Genomic DNA, 15,558 nt, shown 5'->3' with positions numbered 1-15,558 from the left:
GAACTCGCATCTGTATATCACACGGTAAATCATTCTCTTAGTTACAATGGAATGTATTGTTCACACATATTGCTTCCTTATACAAGCAGCTTTGGATAAAAGGTTCAAATGGCTCTGAGCACTATGGGACTTAACATCTATGGTCATCAGTCCCCTAGAACTTAGAACTACTTAAACCTAACCTAACCTAAGGACATCACACAACACCCAGCCATCACGAGGCAGAGAAAATCCCTGGCCCCGCCGGGAATCGAACCCGGGAACCCGGGCAGCTTTGGAAGAACAAAAGCGGAAGTTGTTACACGCCAAGTGCTGGCCAAAGAATCTGTTAAAAATATTTAAAGACCAACCAAGAGAACAATCTATATTTTTCTGTAGCGATAGATGCAAATAATAAAACAATAGAAAAAAGTTTCCAATATGCTTACGATTCTTTGATTAAAGTTTCGGCACTGGACGCTGACAGCAGTAATGTAGTCTTCGGCAGAAACCACTCCATTTACACATCTTCTTTTAGCTGAAAATGGTAAAAATTGTCAAAACTGATTGCCCCGTCCATATTCTCCACAGTGCCGCAAAATACAGAACTGATAAACTGGAAGTGAATGTAGAAAGTTTGACACTGAAAACATGCAGTCGCTTCAGTACATCTGCTAGACGAAGAGCGGACCTGCAACTACAATTTGAAGCGAATAAGACGCAAAAGGAAGAAATAATAAAACATGTTGCCACGAGATTTTTATCTCTTAGTCCTGCTATCGAAAAAGTATTAAAAATATGGCCTGCACTGAAATCTCATTTTCTGGAATTCCGCAATGAGTGGCTTCGTCTATCAGGAAAATAATCACATGTGAAGAAGATAAGTAAAAACTTTGGTGTACTTGCGTTTCTGGGTAACGTCATATTTTCCATGGGAATAACAATGAAGAAGATCGAATCACGTTCTCTTGTCAGTTGCTGAGACGCATTTTGAAATGCACGGGATTCGCGAAAAGATTGATCAAATAATAAAAAGTACGACAAGAGAAATGATGCGTGAACGAAGCAGTAATGCAAAAGAATCTATTCGGAACGATTTTCTACTGTTCTACATCAATTTTGTAGAATATTCGTCAAATCAAATGGCTCTGAGCACTATTGGACTTAACTTCTAAGGTCATCAGTCCCCTAGAACTTAGAACTACTTAAACCTAACTAACCTAAGGAAATCACACACATCTATGTCCGAGGCAGGATTCGAACCTGCGACCGTAGCGGTCGCGCGGTTCCAGACTGTAGCGCCTAGAACCGCTCGGCCAGCTCGGCCGGCTGTCACCCTCAAATGACTCCTCAGAAAACAGCATCCTTTCCAAGAAGCTTTTAAAGTTAAAATCACCAATAAATTACGACCACTTTCACAAAGCTTCGGAACTTTTAATCGTCGATCAAATGGACATGGACTCTATACGGAGACTTTCCAATAGTTAAAAAAAGTCTGAACAGGGCACAATCTTTTGATGACAAATATAAGCGCGCAGCTGAGAAATGGAAGAAAATCATGGAAGGGCTTTCGAAGAATGAAATCTGTAACATTTCTAGACGTGTTATCATTTATCTTTAGTATCTATTGTTCCAACTGCTTCGTAGAAAGGGTTTTTCACAATGGCATTAAAATGGACTGATGTACGAAATAAATGTACCCAGAATTTGATAAGAATGAATTAGTGGTCATTATAACTGCATTGATTTTTTTAATGTGTGAAATCAAACAAAAACGTGTTGAACTTACTCATTCTTCATTAAAATATAATTAAGATCAATAAACCACAAAAATTTTTGGTTTTCATTTGTCCGTGGTAAAAAAATAAAATCAGATTTTTTCTGCCCAACTGAACATTTTTGCCCTACAGGGTAAAAAGACAGTCTGGCAAGACTTACGATTAGTGACCCGTAAACCCTTGAATGATACAGACATGTACTGATTCAGAATTACAGAGACCAGCGATCAGACAGAAGTTCGACAAATAATATTACCAGCATGTGCGGTGTCAGGGCATAGAAAGAAGAACACACTGACCATACCGTATTCATACTTCCATTGCAGTAACAACATACTTAAACAGACACATAAATACTGACATGAAATAGACAATACAACCAGGGATGGACCATTTTCAGTACTGATGTGCATGAACTTAACCTCTAGTTTCACAGAGACTAGGAATTATTATTAAAGTGTTCTACGAAAAGAAGAGAAGATCTAACAATTTTCATTTTGGTTGTTCTAGAGATTACTGCCTATGTGAAAAAACTGAGGACCAGCCTTCTGTTGACTTAAAGTCCTCACGACAAATGCTATTTGTGTGGACTTCTACCCTGTTTCAAGTGTTTGGAATCCGCTTAAAATAAGGATTGTAGTTGCGTCCAACTCCTCTAAGGAGCGTGCGAGTGGTAGGGTTCGCTTCTCTCAAGCAACAGCTAATAACTGCCACCAGGACCGCATTGCCCATCAGCGCTTTCGTTGAATTCAATGTGCGAAGTTGCATGGCGGGTCTTAGTGGCCCACGCAGCGTATTTTGGAACAGTCGAATGCGATTTCTTCACCTATTTCTTAGCCATTCTTTTGATTCTAAATTTGCTGCCGCATCTCTTAAGTCATATAGATAAGAATTACAGAGCTCTTACACAAGCATGTCACACAGTATGTCGTAGTGTAGTCATCTGCGCGTGACACTCGAGTGAATTAAAAGCTTAACTTTATCTGATTGAGCGGTACCTGATCTACTAACCTCTTTGATGTTTGCTTCAGTGATACGTAGAGCATATCAGGTTTTGATGAAGAGAAAAATACTTACTGTTGTCTGCTGTCGATACTACTTAGTGGTTGGCGTTGGAAAGATTGCTGTTTGACGTCCCTTCGACAACGATGTCCTTACAGACGGAGCAATATCTCGAATAGCCAGTAAGTGAGGAAGGAAACAGGTTGTGGCGTTTCCTAAGGAGCCATCTTAGCTTTCGCTCCAGATAACTTACGGAACTAGAGAAAAAATATAGCAGGGTGAGTCGTAGGGGATTTCAAAATCTGTACTGCCATGGAGTACATTGTGTTTTAAACACTGCACCACTCGTTCGGTGGGAGTGTCTGGTGACTCGCTGTAGGATACCACCCACTGACTGCAACGTTGTGCATTAACGTTTTTCAGATCCGATATATGCAGCAGTTGTGCTTTTTGTTCAGGTCAATAATATGACTAATATAATGGCACCTAAAGACCGTCGCCTCATCGATGACACAATTTAATCGTTTAAAATAGACCGCATCCGCGGTCTAGTGATTTGCATTGTTGACACGAGGTCTCGGGTTCGATTCATCAGATTTTTCTTTGGTGGAAAGGTCAGAAACGGGGTTTATTGTACTCGTAATCAGATTCATGAACGATTTCGTATCGCGTGGCTCAAGACGCGAACAGGGACTGCATTGTTGTCGGTTACAAGCGACATTTGCGTTCCATACACGTGCTTTGTGCTGGCAGAAATAGTGTATCCTGCGAATTATGCCTTCCGCTTGCTTATGTAGAATTTTTCGTTTAACACCACCATCAGCCATGACAATTTGTAACAAATAGAATTAAAATTCACTAAACAGCTCGCTACGACCGCGTTTAATGCTTACACCGCATGCAACATTCACAGCAAATCGATCAAAACACTACTGAAAGCTCATTGGCTGCCGGAGAACGCCTGACGCAGGTGCCCAGAGCAAGCCTGAACTGGATCGTCATCATTCGTGATTCTAGTTATAAGCTTGGCGAGGCCAAATGAGCAGCTTCTTGATAAATTAAGTAGCGAAACTGACATATAAGATGCCGAAGTGGCGTTAAATTGAAAAGCTTGCATTAGGATGGTAGTCAAACGACACTGCTACTATCTTTTACATAGGGTACTTACAAGTTACTAGAACAATGTTACTTTTCAACACGATAATTTTGTACTTGCGAAGAGATGTAAAAATTCCGTTTTTTGGGATTGCCTGAACACAGATATTGGTTTCTTAGGCATAGAGACATTCTTTTCGCTGTTGGCGACTCTTTGTCCGTACACTTGTTTCTTTAATTTGTCGAACTCGTGACAGTCGATAGACGAAATATTCGGGCTACGCGTAGGATTTTCCATACCTGCCACAGTGCTAACGCAACATCCTGCGCGGCACGCAGTTTTCTTTAAAGACTTCGTTAGTACATGTTGGAGCGTCCGGTAGCAGTAGACTGATGATGGACGGATTTTCAATAATGGTTAAGTTTAGACATAGATAAAGAAATGGTTTTCTTGTCTCCATACTGTTGACAAAGAATTAAGGGGCTAGGAAAAGGTGGCGCTCGATTTTGGAACCGATATTTGTGATTTTTTTCAATAAAAATAACAAACAGTTTACAAAACTGACATTCGACTCTTCTTGTACACCTTCAAGACTGTATTATTTACTATTTTTAAGTAAAAAACTTGCACACAGAGGACAGTACACGAAGTCGACGAAAGGGCTTTGCCTTCGCAGAGTGCCAGGGCAGTTGGTGGGAACTATGAACGCCACAATTTTCAACCTAGCACAAAATTTCGAATACTGCTTTGAAACTAATGATACTTTCCAACGTAGTACGTAGGGATGGTTAAAAAAATGTTTTTCACGAAATGTATTCGACTGAAAAGTCGTGATAAAAACGTGCACCGAAAATCGAAATCATAAAAAACCTAAAAAATTCCACGTACTATAGAAAAAAAGGCCAACTGACAAGATACAAAAAGGTATAATGTAATTGCATGTACATTCTGATAAATCGAAAAATGTTGTTTTGAAAAACAAAACAAGCGTTTAAAAGTTTCAGCTTGTGTTTTTTAATATTGAAATCGAACAAATCTTTAATCGACAATGCCTGAACCGTAGTACAGTTGGCCTTTTTTTCGCAGATGTCGGAACATTCTCATTTTGACGAAATAATATCGATTGACTGGCTTCTGCTTACCAATCCAAGCGTTTTTTAACGATTGAGATTAGTTTTCGAACCTCTTCTATCAGTACAAATTCGTTTGTTATTTTCAGATACTCACCTTCGTACAAGAAAAAGCGAAATGGCACGTTATGCATACGCGAGACAAGCACCTGCTTCCAGACTGTTTATCATAATTGAATATTCTTACGAAGAGAAATCTTGTTGATAATAGTATTTTAGTTGATACAAATGTCCTCTATGGTACTATCCGAAACTAACAGCACCCCTGCTCCGTAGATAGCTATTATACTACTACATCGGTGGTATTCGGATGGCTAGACCGCCGTGCAGTAAATCGCGGTTTTAACATATTTTAACATTTATAGCACGCTTTACACTAATGAATTTTAAAAATAGTCTCTCTAATGAACATTTTAAGGCAATAAAAAAGGTAGGCAAAAAAATGTATATGCTGGTCTGTAGTCTTAATTGAACATTTGGGCACACCATTGGAAAGTTTAAATAATCATGCGTTACACTGATTTAATGGACATATGTTGTCTCGCATTTTAGTGAGTGAAGGTATGATGCGGGAACGGACCTGCCTGCTAGGTCAGATGGTTATTGTAGTTGCCGTTTGATACAGACGACCCGGTTCGATTACCAATGCCGCGTTTGGCAGCGCAGCGGTAAGACAGTGGACTGACTCGTATTCGGCAGGACATTAGTTCAAATCCAGATTTAAGTCTTCTGTGATTTCCCTAAATCGTTTGAGACAGATGTCGGGATGCATTATTAGTAAATGGCGCGTCCTAACTCCTTCCCCGATCCGAGCTTGTGCTGAGTCTCTGGTGATCTTGTTGTCGGCGGACTATACACCTGTAGTCTTCGTTCCTCCCTTCTTCGTAAAAACCAAACTTCGCTCGAACAGGCCATGAAGGCCCATCGGTACCGACCGGCCGCCGTGTCACCCTCAACCCACAGGCGTCACTGGTTGCGGATATGGTGGACCATGTGGTCAGCACACCGCTCGCCCAGCCGTATGTCAGTTTTCCAGACTGAAGCCGCTAATTCCCGATCAAGTAGCTCCTCGGTTTGCCTCACAAGAGCTGAGTGCACCCTGCTTGCCAACAGCGCTCGGCACACCGGATGGTCACCCGTCCAAGTGCTGGCCCAGCCTGACAGCGCTTAACTTCGGTGAGCTGACGGGAACCGGTGTTACCACTGCTGCAAAGCCGTTGGCCCCTTCTTCGATTATCGGTGAAAATTTTTTAATTAGATGAAAAATCCTGGAAGCTGGCCAGTCGGCTTTCCGAGGGGGGTAAAAAGCTGTTTGATGGCAAAGGCAAAGGTCTCGACACGGAAGCCACTGAAGTGCCTACAAATCAAAACGTTTGGTCCAAGTTTTCCGCCGCACATATTTATTTACTTTCATTTCATCGTTGTGGTTTGATTTACCTGTAGTGAAGTATCGTATTCTGGAATAATCAAATTTAACTGTACACGTTTGAGTAGTCATGCGATCTGTGGGTTATCAAGCTACGATCGTTGTGGTTGTTTGTTGTTGTGGTCTTCAGTTCAGAGGCTGGTTTGATGCAGCTCTGCATGCTACTCTATCCTGTGTGCGCTTCTTCAGCTCCCAGTACCTACTGCAACCTACATCCTTCTGAATCTCTTTAGTGTATTCATCTCTTGGTCTTCCTCTACGATTTTTGCCCTCCACGCTGCCCTCCAATATTAAATTGGTGATCCCTTGATGCCTCATAATATGCCCCACCAACCGATCCCTTCTTCTAGTCAAGTTGTGCCACAAATTTATCTTCAATTCTCTTCAATACCTCCTCATTAGTAATGTGATCTACCCATCTAATCTTCAGCATTCTTCTGTAGCACCATATTTCGAAAACTTATATTCTCTTGTTATCTAAATTATTTATCGTCCACGTTTCACTTCCATACATGGCCACACTCTATACAAAAAATTTCAGAAACGACTTCCTGACACTTAAAACTTTACTCGATGTTAACAAATTTCTCTTCTTCGGAAACGCTTTTCTTGCCATTGCCAGTCTACATTTTATAGCCTCTCTACTTCGATCATCATCAGTTATTTTACCTTCCAAATAGCAAAACTCATTTACTACTTTAAGCGTCTCATTTCCTAATCTAATTCCCGCAGCATCACCAGATTTAATTCGACTACATTTCATTATTTTGGTTTGGTTTTGTTGATGTTTATCTTATATCCTCCTTTGAAGACACTGTCCATTCCGTTCAGCTGCTCTTCCAGGTCCTCTGCTGTCTCTGACACAATTAATATGTCATCGGCGAACCTCAAAGTTTTTATTTCTTCTCCGTGGATTTTAATTCGTACTCTGAATTTTTCTTTTGTTTCCTTTAGTGCTTGCTCAATATACAGATTGAATAACATTGGAGAGAAGCTACAAACCTGTCTCACTCCCTTTCCAACCACTGCTTCCCTTTCATGTCCCTCGACTCTTATAAATGCCATCCGGTGTCTGTACAAATTGTAAATAGTCTTTCGCTCCCTGTATTTTATCCCTTCCTCCTTCAGAATTTGAAAGAGAGTATTCCAGTCAACATTATCAAAAGCATTCTCTAAGGCTACAAATGCTAGAAACGTAGGTTTGCCTTTCCTTAATCTATCTTCTAAGATAAGTCGTCGGGTCAGTATTGCCTCACGTGTTCCAAAATTTCTGCGGAATCCAAACTGATCTTCCCCTTGGTCGGCTTCTACCAGTGTTTTCAAAAAATGGTTCAAATGGCTCTGAGCACTATGGGACTTAACATCTGAGGTCATCAGTCCCCTAGAACGTAGAACTACTTAAACCTAACTAATCTAAGGACATCATACACATCCATGCCCGAGACAGGATTCGAACCTGCGACCGTAGCGGTCGCGCGGCTGCAGGCTGAAGCGCATAGAACCGCTCGGCCCAGTTTTTCCGTTCGTATGTAAAGAATTTGCGTTAGTATTTTGCAACCGTGGCTTATTAAACTGATAGTTTGACAATTTTCACATCTGTCAACACCTGCTTTCTTTGTGATTGGAATTATTATATTCTTCTTGAAGTCTGAGTGTATTTCGCCTGTCTCATACATCTTGCTCACTAGTTTTGTTAGGCCTGGCACTCCCAAGGCTGTCGTAGCAGTAAGGAGTGATTATTCAGGTTGCCCGTGAAAGTATCCTGACGACGACGAAAAGCAGAAACCGACGGAAAGTGAGGGTGCACTTAGTTGTTGACACTTTGTTGTGTGCCGGTGTGGACTCACTGCGGCGCCACACAGACTGACGAAAGTGAAAAGCAGGCGGCCTGCAAGAGTTCCGGCGGCGCATCTGATAGTAGGCGCCGCTTCCTTCCTCCCTCCTCCCCTGGAGACGCCCGCCGCGGCCTGTGAAAGCAGCCTTTCCTAACGCCTCCTGTGCTGCCCTCTGAGTCAGTCGCGGCCTCTGACGCTGCAGTCGCCGGCAGACTCTGCCCTTCGCTTCAGTCACTGCTTGTCTGACAGCTTCACCGTGCGATGACGCCCGCAAACGGAACGAAAAGTTTGTCATGTGCAATACAGCACTTGCAGTCACGAGACGTCCTCCAAATACTAAATGTCAGTGGGTTTATTTACATAATACCGTTTTGTGTTGTCAGTCACGATTATCTTCTTATTTATATTGTGCACGACGCGCTTCGGGAAATGATTCCCATTTTCAAGTGCCTATTTCGTGCGCTATGATGTCGATTGTACCCAAAGACTGGGAAGTTGCACAGGTCACACCAATATTGAAGAAAGGTAGTAGGAGTAATCCACTAAATTACAGGCCCATATCGTTAACGTCGATATGCAGCAGGTTTTTAGAACATATATTGTGTTCAAACGTAATGAATTGCCTCGAAGAAAACGGTCTATTGACACACGGTCAACATGGGTCTAGAAAACATTGCTCTTGTGAAACACAGTGAAAGGAAATGACCGTATGGCATTGTTGGCCGGGAGGCCGCTTTCGGGGAAGTTCGACCGCCGTATTGCAAGTCCTTTTTAGGTAACGACACTTCGGCGACTTGCGAGTCAATGATGATGAAATGATATTGAAGAACACACAACACTCAATTCCCTGCCGTGAATCGAACCCGGTCCCCCTGCGTGTTAGGCGGAAACGCTACCACTACGCTACGGAGGCGAACTGGGAAACCCAACTAGCTCTTTATTCACATGAAGTGCTGAGTGCTATTGATAAGGGATTTCAGATCGATTCCGTATTTCTAGATTTCCGGAAGGCTTTTGACACTGTACCAAATGGCTCAAATGGTTCTGAGCACTATGGGACTTAACATCTATGGTCATCAGTCCTCTAGAACTTAGAACTACTGAAACCTAACTAACCTAAGGACATCACACACATCCATGCCCGAGGCAGGATTCGAACCTGCGACCGTAGCAGTCGCGCGGTTCCGGACTGAGCGCCTAGAGCCGCTAGACCACCGCGGCCGGCCTGACACTGTACCACACAAGCGGCTAGTAGTGTTTATGAAGTATCGTCTCAGTTATGTGACTGGTACTGTGATTTCCTGTCAGAGGGGTCACAGTTCGTTGTGATTTCTGGCGTTACCCAAGGTAGTGTTATAGGCCCTTTGCTGTTCCTTATCTACATAAACGATTTGGGAGACAATCTTGACAGCCGTCTTAGGTTGTTTGCAGATGACGGTGTCGATTATAGACTAATAAAGTCATCAGAAGATCAAAACAAACTGCAAAACGATTTAGCAAACATACATGTATGGTGCGAAAATTGGCATTTGACGCTAAATAACGAAAAGTGTCTGGTCATCCACATGAGTGCCGAAAGGAATTGGTTGAACTTCGGTTACACGATAAATTAGTCTAATCTAAAAGCCGTAAATTCAACTAAATACCTAGCTATTACAATTACAAACAACTTAAATTGGAAGGAACACACAGAAAATGTTGTGGGAAAGGCTAACCAAAGACTGTGTCCTATTGGCAGGACACTTGGAAAATGTAACAGACCGACTAAGGAGACTGCCTACATTACGCTTGTCTGTCCACTTTTAGAATACTGTTGCGCGGTGTGGGATCCTTACCAGGTAGGACTAAGTACATCGAAAAAGAAAGGCAGCACGTTTTGTATTATCGCGAAATATGGGAGAGAGTGTCACAGAAATGATACAGGATTTGGGATGGACATCATTGCCGGCCGCGGTGGTCTCGCGGTTCTAGGCGCACAGTCCGGAACCGTGCGACTGCTACGGTCGCAGGTTCGAATCCTGCCTCGGGCATGGATGTGTGTGATGTCCTTAGGTTAGTTAGGTTTAAGTAGTTCTAAGTTCTAGGGGACTGATGACCACAGCAGTTGAGTCCCATAGTGCTCAGAGCCATTTTTTTTTTTTTTTTTTTTTTTTGACATCATTCAAAGAAAGGCGTTTTTTGTTGCGACGGAATCTTCTCACGAAATCCAACTACCAACTTTCTCCTCCGAATGCGAAAATATTTTGTTGACACCGACTTACATGGGAGGAACAATCACAAAGATGAAATAAGGGGAATCAGAGCTCGTACGGGGAGATATAGGTTTTCATTCTTCCCGCACGCTATACGAGATTGGGATAATAGAGAATTGTGAAGATGGTTCGATGAACCCTCTGTCATGCACTTGAATGTGATTTGCAGAGTATCCATGTAGGTGTAGATAGACGTAGATGACTTTTGCAATTTAGGCAGCAAAATAACTACCTTTGGTCGAAGTAGAGAGGTTGCAAAATACAGACCGGCAATATCAGGAAAACGTTTATGGAAAAGAGAAGTTCTTTATCATCGATTATAAATTTAAGAATTGGGAAGGCTTTTCTGAAGATATTTGTGTGTATTGTAGTCTTGTACCGCGGTGAAACGTGGACGATAAGCACGCAGAGAAGACAGGGCGGGAAGCTTTTGATTGCAGAAGAATACTTAAGATTAAGTGGGTAGATCACATAATGAAGAAGGAGGTACAGAGTCGAGACGGGGAGAAAAGAAACTTACGGCATAGCTCGAGTAGAAGAAAGCATGGTGCATAGATGAAGAGGCTTGCCCAGGATAGATTACTGTGAAGAATTGCATCAAACCAGTCTTCGGATTGAACACCACAACAAAATCTACACAACAGATTTTAATAATGCGTAGTACAGTACGCCTCCCGTTCTTATATTGCAGAAGCGGTAGTGGCAGACTGGATAGTTTATGGTATGTAAAGAGATGGAAGCTTCCTATGCAACATCGGTGATTGCAATGGGAATGTTGTGTGTGCGGTATTCGTAAATGTAATTATTCTTTAACGACAGAGTTGTTAAGCAGTGACAGTGAAGCACTGCACAACAGAAATTTGGAACGTGTTTTGTTCCCACAATTTTTTCCTGAACAAGAAATTTTTTGACTGTAGGAAAGAGACGGAAGCAGCTTTGCCCTGAGAATGCTGGTCGACAGTCGACTCTTATTAGACATTCTTCTGCGGAGTAAGCTATTGTTTGCTTTGAATGTGATGTCGGTCACCGTTACGCAGATTTCTCACGGTTACGTTTAATTGCCCTGGCCTTTTATGCTTAGTGCCTGCAAGCAGTTTGGCTTGCGCTCCGCAGTACGCGTCGCTCTTAAAGGCACTTTTCGCCGCTAGACACTAGAACAATAGGAAAGTGTGACAGTTCTGGAACAAGGAACTCGGTCATCACGTGTTCTGAATTAGACGGAGGGGAAGAGTCACGTGTATATAATGGAGAATAGCTTGGCATTATGGAGTGAAAAAAAGGATGTTTACTCACCTTTGGAAGGTATTTCTTGGTAATGACTACAATCTATTGGGACAGCCATTTTTTTTTAAATTCCTTCCTCGGTCACAAAATTAACGAAAACATATTTACAGCATGCGCACGCATTTTTGACTTACAATATTTCAGCTGTAAACACGATTCTAATCTTAGACAGATTTCAGTTAGCTTAGCTCGCATTTCTAATATTCCAATGACTGCATGCACCTCCACCCTGGCACATGTTACAATAGCGCTGACCATTTCCTATCGAAGTCAAGCTGTAGGATTTACGCAAAGTACCGGCCGTGTAAGAAATGTGACGTGTGTAATATAGTGACAGTGGCTGGAAAGTTCAGTACCCTGATACTGCTCGTCAGACTGTGTACCAAGTTGTAGATTAAATCTCAGCTGCTTCGCCAACATGTGATCCATCCTCTACGGGAGAGAGAGTTTTGGACTCGACTAGTGGTGGCTGTTGTGCAAGAGCACGTGAATAAACCTAACTTTTGACACCTTTCGGATTTATTAGTTATTTTTCTTTGAATGCTGTTAAATGTACCCTAATATAGCTGCGGTAATCTGAAATACACGGCATTAAATCTACCGTGCTATGCTACATTGCTAACGACTCCGTGAAACTTCGGATTAGGGTCACGAGCACACCTTCAGTTGTGCACGTTTTAAGGAACTTTTTCGCCTGCACAAGTCGCGTGACGTAATTGCCTCATTGGTCAAATACATACGGAGTTGATAAAAACGTGCACAGTTCTCGGCTAGCGCCCATACAACTCAACTAAAAGCTTACGTTAATGCCACCAGGTGGTAGCACTCTGCAGCAGACTTTAAATCTGTTCGTTTGGCATAAATCCCACTAGATGGTAGCACGCTCCTCAGATTGCCATTTCACTCACTATATAGAAAAATTAGATCGGACATCAATATATGTTATAGCTATACTGAAAGAAAAACCTATTTTGTTTGATTCTGAATGTATATTAAGTTTTGAATTCTGTCACACACTAATCCATTTGAGACCCTGAGAACCATACAGTACACCATAGTCGGTTGTTAGGCTGTAGCATTTCTGGATGCTTCTGATATCTGTTGATTTTATGGTACGTCGGGTTTATCTGTGCTGTAGGCTCAAACTGTATTTATGAACATTCTCGAAAAGCTGTCTGACTGGTTCCTTTGAGATTCACTTAAATGTGGGATCGATGACGCTATGCTTTTGGCCCTTCTGATTCTTAGCGCCTCATTTCTCTGGTCATGTTGGCAGACAGCACAGCTTGAATTTAATCATTTCCACAAACGGCAGCTTTTGTTTGGAGTTGATTGTCTATTGTGCAGGAATCTGCTTTCGTATGTAGTGTCTACGTGAACCCTGTTGAATCTGTGCCAACAGAAAAGAAAATTAGCGGGAAAAGCTAGCTGCAAAGGAACAAGAGCGTCCCAGACCAGATTCGTTGACTGAGAAAGTGACGAAATCAAATAAGCGTGACAGCAAGCGAACAAAGAAATGCGTAACAAGCGTAAGTGTTGTCTGGGTGTAACGTAAGAATATCTGATTTCCAGTCAGGAAGTTAATTCTTTAGTTAATATATTTGTTAGTGATATTATACATTCGTCCGAAAAAAATAAATAAAAGCACAAAAACTCCCACTTACACAAAAATGCTAAACGGGGAGTAACGAAAGCTTAAGCGTTATTTCGTTCTTGCCCTAAACAGTACTTAATTATGTACAAAACAACAACATTACCCAAAGCACTTATTTCTTTTTCAGACAAGATTTGCATATTATTATTATTATTATTATTGTTGGCAGTGGGTGTTGTTGAATAAATATGTCGATAGGCATAACTGTTATACAGTAGATGCTATCAATATCACCTCGAAATAATCAACTTGCAGAGCGTGGAACTTGGCGGTGGTGACAGCCTTCCTATATGTACTTACCTGTACATACTTACCTGTACATACTTACCTCTTCTCGCAATGACAGATGACTTGGGAGAGACATTGCTTGTAGAAGTCTGGCTTTTGGCTGTTAATAAAACGTTCCACCTCGAAATTAACATGCTACGCTGTGGGTTCTTCATTTGAGGAAAGACGAAGTAGTCACTTCGTGCCTCAGAGAAGCAGTTTGTCTGGTTGTAGTGTGCAGAATGAGCTGCGACATTGCTGTTGAGCAAAAACACCACCTGAGAAAGGTTGCTGCGACGCGTCGTTTTGACAGCCAATTGTAACCTCGTCACAAAATTTCTGTAGTTTGCTCCTATGGCGGTTTGCTCCTTACCGGAATAATCTGTTAGTACCACTCCATGACAGTCCCCAATCAGAAAAACAATAGCAGCAAGGCCTTTGGTAGTCGGGTCTTCGCCTTTTTCGGCGGTGTTGAGACCACACGTTTCCACTGTTAACATTGCTCCTTTGTCTCAGGTCGTAGTTACACACTCAGCATTCTTTCATGGTCATAGATCGGCTAAACAAGATATTCGGATTGGCCTGACTCAGTTGAAACATTTCCACTACCACCTCAGTGCAGCAAGCTTTTTGAATTTGGCTAAACGCGCAGTAAACACAGCAGAAGGCGACCATTGTCGTGTTCAAAATGTGCAAGGAGTTGAAAACTGATCGATGCCACATTGTCACTTTTTCCACTGTCGCCTTGGTTGCGATAGGTCGGTCTCCTGGCACGAGGGCCTCCGCTACCGTTGCGATTCCCGGTCCTTCACAGGGAGATGCCGATATAACAGTCTTGTTTGACCAGACTGCAAGTGTCCGGTCCACCTAGCCACTACTATCCCATTCAACAACATCGACAGGGATGATTAGGAGCAAAAATTCCTGTCATCGCGAATTGTTGTGCGGTGGTAGGGGGAGGGCTGAGTGCCACGAACAACATACTAACAATGGCCGGCGGGGCGTGAGCGTTAGGTCGGCAAGATGTTAACGCACGCCGGCCGCGGTGGTCTTGTGGTTCTAGGCGCTGCGGTCCGGAACCGCGGGACTGCTACGGTCGCAGGTTCGAATCCTGCCTCGGGCATGGATGTGTGTGATGTCCTTAGGTTAGTTAGGTTTAAGTAGTTCTAAGTTCTAGGGGACTGATGACCTAAGATGTTAAGTCCCATAGTGCTCAGAGCCATCTTTTTTTTTTTTTTTTTTTTTTTTTTTTTTTTTTTTTTTTTTTTGTTAACGCACTCTGTGGAAAACAAGAGCCTCCTCCCCTCCCCCCACCATGCACACACACGGGCATTCTGAGCAGTGTGTCGCCAGTGATTCACAAGACACTCTAGAAGGGTCGGCAAGACTTTGTGAAACACCACGAAGTTGCTTCTTGTGACGTGGTGGAACAGATAGAGTGCGGAACCGCCTACTCGTTCCTTAGTTTGCAGACCTGCGGACGAAGGAAGTGCGTGACCAGAATCCGGCGACCTACATTCCCTTGCGCTCCTACCTTACACCGTCGTGCGAGTCTCGTACGCCCCCAAAACACAATTCATCCCTTAAAACGTCTCTGCTGCACCGAGAAGTGGTACATAGTTTTAATATTTGCTGTTAATCCACTTCGTATAGTACTTATTTTTAATAATTGCGATTTTCCACCTCCTGCAACGCGGAAATCGTTATTACTAGAGAAAAAAGTGAATAGGACCTTTTTTTGTAAGGAAATTAAACTACATTAAATTTAGTACCAGGAAACAGGTCTGCTGAAAGCTGTGATTTTCGAGTTATTCAAGAAAATCGCAAAAAAAAATGATGCTCAAACACCTCACCT

The 15,558-nt window shown here is 42.5% G+C and overlaps 1 protein-coding gene and 1 pseudogene across 1 annotated transcript in view; one reads left to right on the top strand and one right to left on the bottom strand.

The window, feature by feature from the left end:
• The window catches only part of LOC126365893 (uncharacterized), a 468,728-nt gene that overhangs the window by 311,128 nt on the left and 142,042 nt on the right, over positions 1-15,558 (top strand). The window lies entirely within an intron of this gene.
• LOC126268450 (5S ribosomal RNA) lies at positions 6,090-6,207 on the bottom strand (annotated as a pseudogene).

This window comes from Schistocerca gregaria, chromosome 4, assembly GCF_023897955.1.
Source record: "Schistocerca gregaria isolate iqSchGreg1 chromosome 4, iqSchGreg1.2, whole genome shotgun sequence".
NCBI lineage: Eukaryota > Metazoa > Arthropoda > Insecta > Orthoptera > Acrididae > Schistocerca > Schistocerca gregaria.
The sequence above is the reverse complement of the archived record's forward strand: the minus strand, read 5'-3'. Positions and strand labels throughout refer to the sequence as shown.